The sequence below is a fragment of the Myotis myotis genome, unplaced genomic scaffold, assembly GCF_014108235.1.
Source record: "Myotis myotis isolate mMyoMyo1 unplaced genomic scaffold, mMyoMyo1.p scaffold_m19_p_3, whole genome shotgun sequence".
NCBI classification, from domain to species: domain Eukaryota; kingdom Metazoa; phylum Chordata; class Mammalia; order Chiroptera; family Vespertilionidae; genus Myotis; species Myotis myotis.
This window is the reverse complement of record NW_023416335.1, coordinates 159,657,116-159,667,864: the sequence shown is the minus strand read 5'-3', so window position 1 is coordinate 159,667,864 and position 10,749 is coordinate 159,657,116.

Genomic DNA, 10,749 nt, shown 5'->3' with positions numbered 1-10,749 from the left:
CACCAGCCCTGAGTGACCTTGCTAGGTCTGATGCACAAAACCTCAGGAAAGTAATAAATCAACAAACTCTAATTGGAACTCCATGGGTGAAAGAATCATGCAATTGTATATTGGGCTTTTTAACAGGAAGAAATAGTTTCTTACCTTGCCTTATGTATAAAGTATATTTCATATGATCCAAAAAATCTAAACACAAAATAAAACAAAAAGGTACATGAATATTGGAGAACACGAAGATACCTGGGGTGTGGAAAAGACCTTACACAAGAGATAAAAACAAGAGAAACTGAAAAAGAAAAATATTCATGATCACATATAAATTTAAAAGTTATTTATGTCAAAAGATCCTACAAATGTCAAAAGATAGAAGACATATCAGAAAATATTTTTTTTGTGTGTGTATGATATTCAATGGATCACTCTCTTTTCTATACAAAGAATTTATAGAAAACTAGAGGCCTAGTGCATGAATTCATGCATGGGTGGGGTCTCTCAGTCTGGCCGGCAATCAGGGCCGGTTGGGGCCATCTTGCCCAGTCCTGTTGATCGGGGCCAATGGAGGCCAGCCCGCTGGGAAGGGACCATGGGAGGTTGGCCAGCTGGCTGGGAGGAGGGACCATGGGAGGGCTCCAAGGTGTGTCTGGCCCTTTCACCCAGTCCCAATTGGCCAGACCCCAGCAGCAAGCTAACCTACTGGTCAGAGAATCTGCCCCCTGGTGGTCAGTGCACGTCATAGTGACTGGTCGAGCGGTTGACCAAATGGTCTACCGATTGGTCAGACACTTAGCATATTATGGTTTTATTATATAGGATGGCAAAAAGGGAAAATATCAGCAACCACAAAAACAGCCAAGACTGTGAAGAGGGAATCTGTTGAAGGGAAATACAGATCACCAATAAAAATATAGAAATCTTCTCTACCTCTCTAGGGAAATGAAAATTAAAGCACCAACAAGGAACTATTTTTCACCACCCTATTGGCAAAAATTAGAAAATTCTGGGGAAATGGGCAGGCAGATCCTGTCAGTGGAAACATAGTTTCCCATACCTTTTTGGAAAACAATCTGACAATATCTATTAAAATATATTAAATGTAAATTATTTCCCCTAGTATTCTGAATTATGGGAATCTATGCTACAGAAAAAAGCATCCATACATAGAATGAATGGACAAGGATATTTATCAAGAATATTTATCAAGGATATTTTTCAATAGCAAAAATACATGCAGACATACATATGTTTAATAAAAAAAACTAAAACTACATCAACAAAATACTTGTCAGTCTATCAGGAGGGGGATAGCAGTATAGGTTATGGTACAATATCAATATGGAATATTATGCAGCTGCTAGGAAAATGAATTGGACTGATGTAGGGGATCTGGAAGGATGTTTATACCAAATTAAGTGAAAAAAACAAATTGTAAATAGCACCCAGAGTAAGATTCCACATTGGAAACAAAATAAAACAGCACATATTTTTATATGATCTTACAGAAATATGTGGAAAAAATATATAAAACTATTTACATATGCTTCTTTAGAGAATGTGGGAGAGAGAGGGCTTATGACTTTTTTCTTTTCTTTTTTTTAAAATTAAATCTTTATTGTTCAGATTATTACATTTGTTCCTCTTTTTTCTCCCCATAACTCCCCTCTTCCCAGTTCCCGCCCCACCCTCCGCCCTCATTCCCCACCCACTGTCCTCATCCATAGGTGCACGATTTTTGTCCAGTCTCTTCCCGCATCTCCCACACCCCTTTCTCCCCCAAGAATAGTCAGTCCATTCCCCTTCTATGTCCCTGATTCTATTATAATCACCAGATTATTTGTTCACTTGATTCTTAGATTCACTTGTTGATAGATGCATATTTGTTGTTCATAATTTGTATCTTTACCTTTTTCTTCCTCTTCCTCTTCTTAAAGGATACCTTTCAGCATTTCATATAATCCTGGTTTGGTGGTGATGAACTCCTTTAGCTTTTCCTTATCTGTGAAGCTCTTTATCTGACCTTCAATTCTGAATGATAGCTTTGCTGGATAAAGTAATCTTGGTTGTAGGTTCTTGGTATTCATCACTTTGAATATTTCTTGCTACTCCCTTCTGGCCTGCAAAGTTTCTGTTGAGAAATCAGCTGACAGTCGTATGGGTATTCCCTTGTAGGTAACTGGGTTTCTTTCCCTTGCTGCTTTTAAGATTCTCTCTTTGTCTTTTGCTCTTGGCATTTTAATTATGATGTGTCTTGGTGTGGTCCTCTTTGGATTCCTTTTGTTTGGGGTTCTCCGCGCTTCTTGGACTTGTAAGTCCATTTCTTTCACCAGGTGGGGGAAGTTTTCTGTCATTATTTCTTCAAATAGGTTTTCAATATCTTGCTCTCTCTTATCTTCTGGCACCTCTATAATTCTGATGTTGGTACGCTTGAAGCTGTCCCAGAGGCTCCTTACACTATCCTCGCATTTTTGGATTCTTTTTTCATTCCGCCCCTCTGGTTGGGTGTGTTTTGCTTCCTCGCATTTCAAATCATTGACTTGATTCTTGCAATCCTCTGGTCTGCTGTAGGGAGTCTGTATAATATTCGTTATTTCAGTCCGTGTATGCTTAATTTCTAGTTGGTTCCCCAATATAAGATCGAGGGTCTCATTAGTTTTATTGTAGATCTCATTAAGTTTATCGGTGGCTTCTAAACAGTTCTTGAGAGACCTTAAAAGTGTGGTTCTGAACTCTATATCTTCCATTGACAATTTTGTCCTGTTTCTTTGTCTCCGCATTTTCTTATGCTTTCTTGGTGCACTCCCTAGTGGTCTTTGTGCGCAGTCTTGTAGTTAAGCCTTGATTGTTGTAGCTAATACCAGGGCGGGTTTGACCTCCAGGCCAAGTGGCTGTGAGAATCAGCTGTGTCTGCAGTGAGAGAACTTCTGTCCTCTAGGGAGGTGCTAATCTAGCCTTTGCCTGAGGCTATCCGGCAAATGCCTCTGTGCAGGGCTTGGGTGGGGCGGGTCACACAGGATCAACAGGGTGGGCCGGAGAGAGCAGTTATGGCGGCTCTCAGTCCTGTCCCCAGGGGCTCTGCCTCTCTGAGTCCCAGCAACCGCTGCAAACCTCGGAGAGAAAGCTGCACTCGCTCTGACCGAAGCCAGACAGTCCCGCTTCTCCTGTTTGAGTCTGGGTCCCTAAAGACTCGCCCGTATCTGGAGCTCAGAGTCTGCGACTCCCTCCTGATTGAAAACGTCAACCATGCCCTCCGCCCCCAGCCCGCTCCGCGCACTCCGCACCTCAGAATTTGACTTCAGCACTGCGCCTCCTCTGAGTGTCTGTATGCGTTTCTCTTTCCTCCTAGTTGTAGGACTTCCACTCAGCCAGCGTTCTTGTGGTTCTGGGTGATGTCCGTTCCGTCTTTTAGTTTCACTTTTGAAGTAGTTGTTCAAGGCAGCAAACTCCGGCGTTAACCTATGCCGCCATCTTGGTTCTCCCTTATGACTTTTTTCTATCATTGTAGTGTTGACTTAGTACAAGTGAGCTCCACAAGGACATGAATTTTTGTCTTGTTCATTGCTGTCTTTTTAGCACCAAAAAATGTAACAGGCATCCCTGGCCAGTGTTGCTTAGTGGTTGGAGTGTTGGCTGTGCACCAGAGGGTCTCGGGTTCAATTCCCATTAATGGGTATGTTCCTGGGTTGCAGTTTCAATCTCTGGCCCTAGTCCCTGTCATCTATCTCTCTCTCTCTCTCCCTCCTTCCTTCCCTCCCTCCCATTCCTCTCTAAAAAGTAAAAAAAGATAGGTATATTAGATCATTCAATAAGGTTTATTGAATAAATAAACATTTATTGTTTCTTTAATTTAAAAAGAAAGCATATGTGATCAGGTAATGGAGAAATTATGTTCTAAATAAGAGCAACCCAAGAGAGATGTGGAGAGGGCCATTACAGAAATGAAAGCTCTTACCAGAGAAACCTGGGTGGACTTTTAAGTCAGGAGTTAGAAAGTACAGGGGAAAAGCTGGCCACAGAGGTGATTACAGGGGCATTTAAGCAAATAACTCTCCCTGGAACAGCTGGGTCACTTCTTCCACCCTCACTTGTTCACAGAGTGGCTGGTTCAAGGGTTTGCTCTCAGGCCCATGTGACAGGATCAGCGAGTGTCTCATCAGCAGGAGGCACCATGCAATCTGATGTAACTCTGCATCTCCCCAGTGGTCACAGAAAGAAAAGGACTGTGTTACAGAACAACCAGATATTCTAAAGCCAGTTGCTTAGAGCAAAGTCGTCCCCAGGTTGTCTGCTAGCTCTTCATCCACACGCTCTCTCCAGCTGTGTTGTCCCCATTTCCTGAGACTGCAGTTGGTTAACTCCAGGGAGAGACAGTCCTCCTGTACAAACTCTGAAGGATCCCGTGCCTGGTGCCTATAAATTCAACTTAGCCTGTCATTTGAAGCAAAGCATTAGCAAACATTTGAGGGAAATTAACATTATAAAATAGAAGGGCCAAAAAGAATCAATGAGATAACTAGCTAAGGATGAAACAGAAAAATGGGGGGAAAAAAAAACCCCTTAAAAATTATAATTACCATTTTCAGAAAATGTTGAGAGGACATTATATTCAGATATCAAGGGCTCCTTCATAGGCAAAAGTGTTCTTACAAATTAAAGAATTGCTTATCAAAAGAAAGTTCCAAATGGAAGACATGGCTGTAAAATGAACCACTGACTTAGAAATCAGAGTATGCTTTCATAATAGACTGAAAAGACAAGAAGATAGAAATTATGAAAATAAAGATAAAAAACATGATGGAAAGGTCCAGAAGATCAAATAACTATTTAAGAGGAAGTTAAAAGTTAAAAGATTAGATCAGACTATGAAGGATAAGAAGGAGGAGAATAAAAATTTCAGAAGTGAAGATATACTTAATACTTCCGGTCAAACTGATGACTGAGAGTAGGAAAGAATAGCTATGTATAATGTCTAGATTCCGAAATTGAGGGCTAAGCATAATTTAACAAGTTTCCATAAAAAAATTACATGCAAGGAAAAGCCAACTGGAATGGCATAACACCTGTTGCCTATGAGATTAAATGCCAGTGAACAGGAAGCAGAGGCTACTTGGTTTTGAGGAAAAAGAACTGAGAAACTGAATTTCTATAGTTAGAAAATATCATACAAGAATTAAATACAAATAACAGAGCCATACCAGTTCTAAAAAAATTACTCTCAACAGAGAAAAAATTCAAAAAGAAGATTACAATAATAGTTGGTAAGCAAGGAAACTATTATAACATAGTTAAATTTAATTTAAAAATAACTCAATCAATTATTTTTAATTTAAAAATTACTTATATCAGTAAAATAATAATTTAATTTAAGGATCAATTGATTTAACATTTAACATTTACTTGTTAATATTGTATTTTATACAATTATTAAGAATTGATTCCTATAATGAATATATCTATAATAATAAAAGCATAATATACTAATTAGACCAGATGGCCGAACGACCTTCTGGACGAAGCGGGGACTGTGAGGGCTGAGGCAAGCTGTGGCTGTGAGGGTCGAGCCCCTTGCACGAATTTCGTGCATCAGGCCTCAAGTGGTATAATAATTGACCATACTATGGAAATAATATTTTACTATTATTTTGGAGGAATGATTGGGAAAGATAGGAAATTAAAGAAATGTTACATATATTATTTTGAGGGGAGATCATAGTGATTAATTGTTCATATTTGTAGAGAAATGCTTATTTAAATACTAGAGGCCTGGTGCACGGATTCGTGCACCAGTGGGGTCCCTTTGTTTGGCCTGTGGGATTGGCCTGAAACCGGCTCTCTGACATCTCCCGAGGGGTCCCAGATTGCAAGAGGGCACAGGCCAGGCTGAGGGACTCCACTGATGCACGACTGGGGGCAGGGAGAGACACGGGAGGTTGGCCAGCCAGGGAGGGACTGCGGGAGGGCTCTAGGGTGTGTCCGGTCTGTCTTGCTCAGTCCTGATAGGCCAGACCCCAGCACCAAGCTAACCTACCAGTTGGGGCGTCTGTCCCCTGGTGGTCAGTGCACATCATAGTGACTGGTCGACTGGTCGACTGTCTGCCCCCTGGTTGTCAGTGCATGTCACAGTGAGTGGTTGAGTGTTCTTCACATATCATTAGCATATTACGCTTTGATTGGTTGAACAGACGACCAGACAGTTAGCATATTAGACTTTCATTATATAGGATCTTTGTTAAAAAAATTAAGAACTAATGGACATAGACAACAGAGGGGTGATTGCCGGGGGTGGGATGGGGTGAGGGGAGGTGGAGGAAGGTATAGCAGGGATAAATGGGGATGGGCAGTCTTGACTTGATGGACAGTGTATAGATGATGTGTTGTAGAACTGGGCACCTGAAACCTGTATAATTTTGTTACCCAGTGTCACCCCAATAAATTTAATAAAAAAGGGGGGAAAAGGACAAGAATGCTCAATGCCACAGATGACAATGGAAGGGCTAAAAAAATTTAAATGTAACAGCTAATAAAATGGCCAAGTATATAAATATTGGCAAATATTTCAGTTGCCTATCTAATATACTTTACCCTTTTCTTTAGACTAGAATGAGGTGATGCTATCTATACTCAGCTAAAAGGCTATGTTTTCCAGCTACCCTTGCAGCTAGGTAAATACTAAATATATACTAAATAGATGCAGTCACATCTGCACACCATGGTCTGACTGATGATTTATGAGTGTATGAAGCCTCAGGAAAGGCTCCTCCAATGAGGCTGGTTCAATTGAGACATGGCCTTTTTTGCCCTTCCCCCTTTCTTCTTGCTGCATGGAACTTGGGCATGATGGTGGGAGCCACCTTATGACTTTGAGAATGGAAATTATTTTTTATGAATGGTGGAGCGCAAAGAGAGTGGGGGCCTGGGTCCCTGTGACAGCAAAGCCTCCATCTACACTCTGGACTGCCTTACTTCAAACTTCTGTTATGTGTGAGAATATATGTTTTTAAGTTCTTCTATTTTAGGGTTCTTCTTTATTCGGTAGAGTCAAATACTAACTGATATGCAGATTCTTGAAATCATTAGAAGAAAAATACAAACAGCAACTCGAAACTCAATTGATCTTGGGAAGGTCAGTAAGGGGAAAACCCCCCACAAAAAACAAAGGAATAATGCCACCCCCCCCCAAAAAAAAGATGACAGAGTCGAAAAGTAAAATTTAGTTGCATGATTTTTATGAGCAATGCACCAAAAGTGAATGGACACAGAAGGTTGAATAATAAATGGAAGAATAAATATATACAAGGTAAATTCTAACCAAAAGAAAACAAGGTTAGCCATGTAAATATCAGACAAAGTAGAATCAAGGCCAAGATATTTAAGTAGAACAAAGAATGCCTTTTATATAGAAAAAAAGGGGTATGTTTTTCCAATAGTCACGAACTTTATGTATCAAAACCACTTTGCACTGAGACAAATAAAACAAAATCTGTCAAAAATGTAAAGAAAAAAAACAATCATAGTAGGAAACATTAAAAATTCCTGTCTCAAAAAAACCCCACACATAGATTTGAGTATAGGACAAAGAAGCTTTATTATGGCATTGTGCACAATGAACAAAGAATGAACCTGTTTCCAATTCCCACAGGGCATTAAATGTGGGACACTGATCAATATTAGCTAGGCACTAAAGAAACAGCTCCACAAATCCCTAAGGTTGAAAATGTACAGGTCGCATTTTCCAAAATAATGCAATATAAGTAGAATTAAAAATTATAATAAAATGTCGTAACCACTTGGAAATATTTTAAAAAGCAGTTTTCTAAATATCTCTTGGTCAAAAGGAAAACCAAACTTTCAATTACTGGCTGTTTGGGAACTGACAACTTGAGCACTTCACATCTTAATGTGGATTGGAATCAAAATAGTTCTCAGAGAATTCTTTATTATTTTAGTGGTTTTTATTGCAAAAATGAGATATATCGAAAGTAAAAGATCTAAACATTTAACTTTAGAGACTAGAATATAAAATCAAATAAACCAAAAGCATGTTGGAGGCAATTAGTAGGTACCAAAGCAGAAATCATTTAAATGGAAAACCTCAAAGAGAACAACTCATGGTTCTTAGGCGCCCCTCTCCCCGGGGAGGCAGCTGCAGGGCAGCCTGTGGTGCTCCGGAGCACAGAGACCTGCTGGCCCCTAGGCCTGCACTGTAGTTTCCAGACCCTGTGGCTCACTAACACCCTTGCTCTCCTAAGGCTTCATCAACCCCCCTCCCAGTGACTCCCCTTCCTTTATTTAAGACTTTGGCTCCTGGATCACAGTTTTGCTTTCCATCCTACATCCTGCCAACGTCCTAGATAATTTTCATTTTTCTGGAGCCTCCCAGTTCTTTGACCTCCTCATTTCTAATAAGTTTCATCTCAACTGCTTTGGCTGCACATGGACCTAATTTATTACCTAAATTAGTTCCATTTGTGAAATTCTTAGTTGAAATAACTGCCTTCCCCTCAGCACACCTTCCTATTCCCAAGTCTCTAACATAGGTGTTTCCCTTTTATCTTTTTTTTTCATCACCCTCCTTCCAAGATGTTCACATTTTAATCCCCAGAATTTGTGAATATATTATGCACATGGCAAGGGGGAATTAAAGTTGCAGATAGTGAAGTTTGCTAATCAACTGGCACTGAGATGGGGGGTTATCCTGGGTTATCTGGGTGGACCCGGTGTAATGATAAGGGTCCTTATAAGTGAAAGAGAGAAGAGGGGAGTTAGAGTAAAAGAAGGAGGTGGGAAGCAGAGGTTGGAGTGATGTGATTGCTGGCTTTGAAGAAGAAAGGGGGCCACAAGCCAAGGAATATAGGCAGTCTCTAGAAACTGGGAAAGGCAAGGAAATGGATTCTCCTCTAGAGCTTTCTGAAGGAATTTGGCCCTGCAGATGCCTTGACTTTGCCCAGTGAGACCCATTTTAGACACCAGATCTCCAGAACTATAAGATCTGCGTTGTTTTATGCCACTAAATTTGCAGTAATTTGTAATAGCAGTCATAAGAAACACACTGAGGCAGGCCTCTTTGGCAGACTACTTTGTCAACCTCTCTTTTCTAGTGCAAAACCCTAAGCAGTTCTTTTTTTCAAATATATTTTTATTGATTTTAGAGAGAGAGGCAGGGAGAGATAGAAATATCAAGGGGAGAGAAACATTGATCGCTGCCTCTTGTACTCCCCCCTACTGGGAATTGAGCCGCCAACCCAGGCATGTGCCCTGACCAGGAATTGAACTGGCGACCTCTTGGTGCATGGGACAATGCTCAACCATTAAGCAACACTGGCTGGGCCAAAACCCTAAGCAGTTCAGAGTTCCCAGCTAAAAGGGGAGGACAATTCTGTTATAGCCCTTTTGCACATAAGGTCAGTAACGGTGAGGATTGTAGAAAAGGGGAGCATATTAATCGGATTTGAATGCAGCATCATAGAAATGATCAGGGAAGTTAGCTATGGCTCACACACAAGGACAGAGTACCATCATGCGTCTTATTCCTGCTCTCCCTGAGTGCTCTTTTTCATGTGACTTGAAGTCAGTGGGTGGCTCAGGAAGAGAACTCTTCCTCTTTGAAGCTCAAACTCCTCATCTATAATAATAAAAGTGTAATCCGCTAACTAGACCAGATTCCTTTTGGGTGTCCTTCTGGATGAATCCGCGGCGACGGGGGCAGAGGCAGAGATAGCCCCTGAGGTGGTGGTGGTGGGAACCGAGCCCCTTGCACGATTTTCGTGCATTGGGCCTCTAGTTTGTAAATAAAGAGTTTAGATCAAATGTCTCTCAGGCTATTGGCAGCACAGATCCTGGCACTGACCTTCACTCAGTCAGCACCCACCTCCACTCCATCCCATTCCTGCGTTCTCTTGCCTTAGACACACTGACACACAGAAGTCCTGAGACTGGCTTCTTTGCATGTGCCTTGCATAGACAACTTTCCTTCATCTCCTGGCTCCTCATTGGACTGGGAGAAACACCCGTATAGAATATTTTCCGCAAACTGTATTTTTTTCCCATATTTTTCGTCTCCCAAACATGATAGTTCTGGCGCAGCTGCTGCTTTCTGCTGGAGAAGTGGAGAAAGTGTGTGGGGAACCCCTCTGGCTTCTTCAGTGTTGATTTTTGCTGTCAATTATTGCCATAGCCTATTTGGAACAGCAGAGGGCGCTGATAGACAGCTAGATTTTCATGTGAAAAATGAATGGCTGTGCGAATTTAACTTTTGATAATCCTGTTAGATATTTAAAATTGATTGCTACTAATATAGTTTGTGAAATACTTCAAATAAATAGAAAAGAGTAGAATAAGATAGAGAACACCCGAGAATATAAAAAAATCTGACCCACGGAGAACCAAGATGGCAGCATAGGCAAATACCTGTACTTGCCACCTCCCACAACCACATCAAAATTACAGAACTAAAATACAGAGCAACCATCATCCAGAACCGCTGGAAAGCTGGCTGAATGGAAGTCCTAAAACTAGAGAAGTAAAGAAGAAAGCACACTGAGACTGGTAGGAGGTGCAGAGGCACAGAACGGGCTGGCCAGGCACCCATGTGGGCTGCTTTTTTAACATGTTAAGCGCCATGTCAGTCACCGGTGACTGACTAATTGGGGGGAGATTGCCTCTGTGGAGGCTGCCCAGAGGAGCAATGGGTCCCAGCCTCACACCAGACTCCCAGCCCAGGGTCCCAGAGCTGGGAAAAGAAGTCCCTATAGGCAG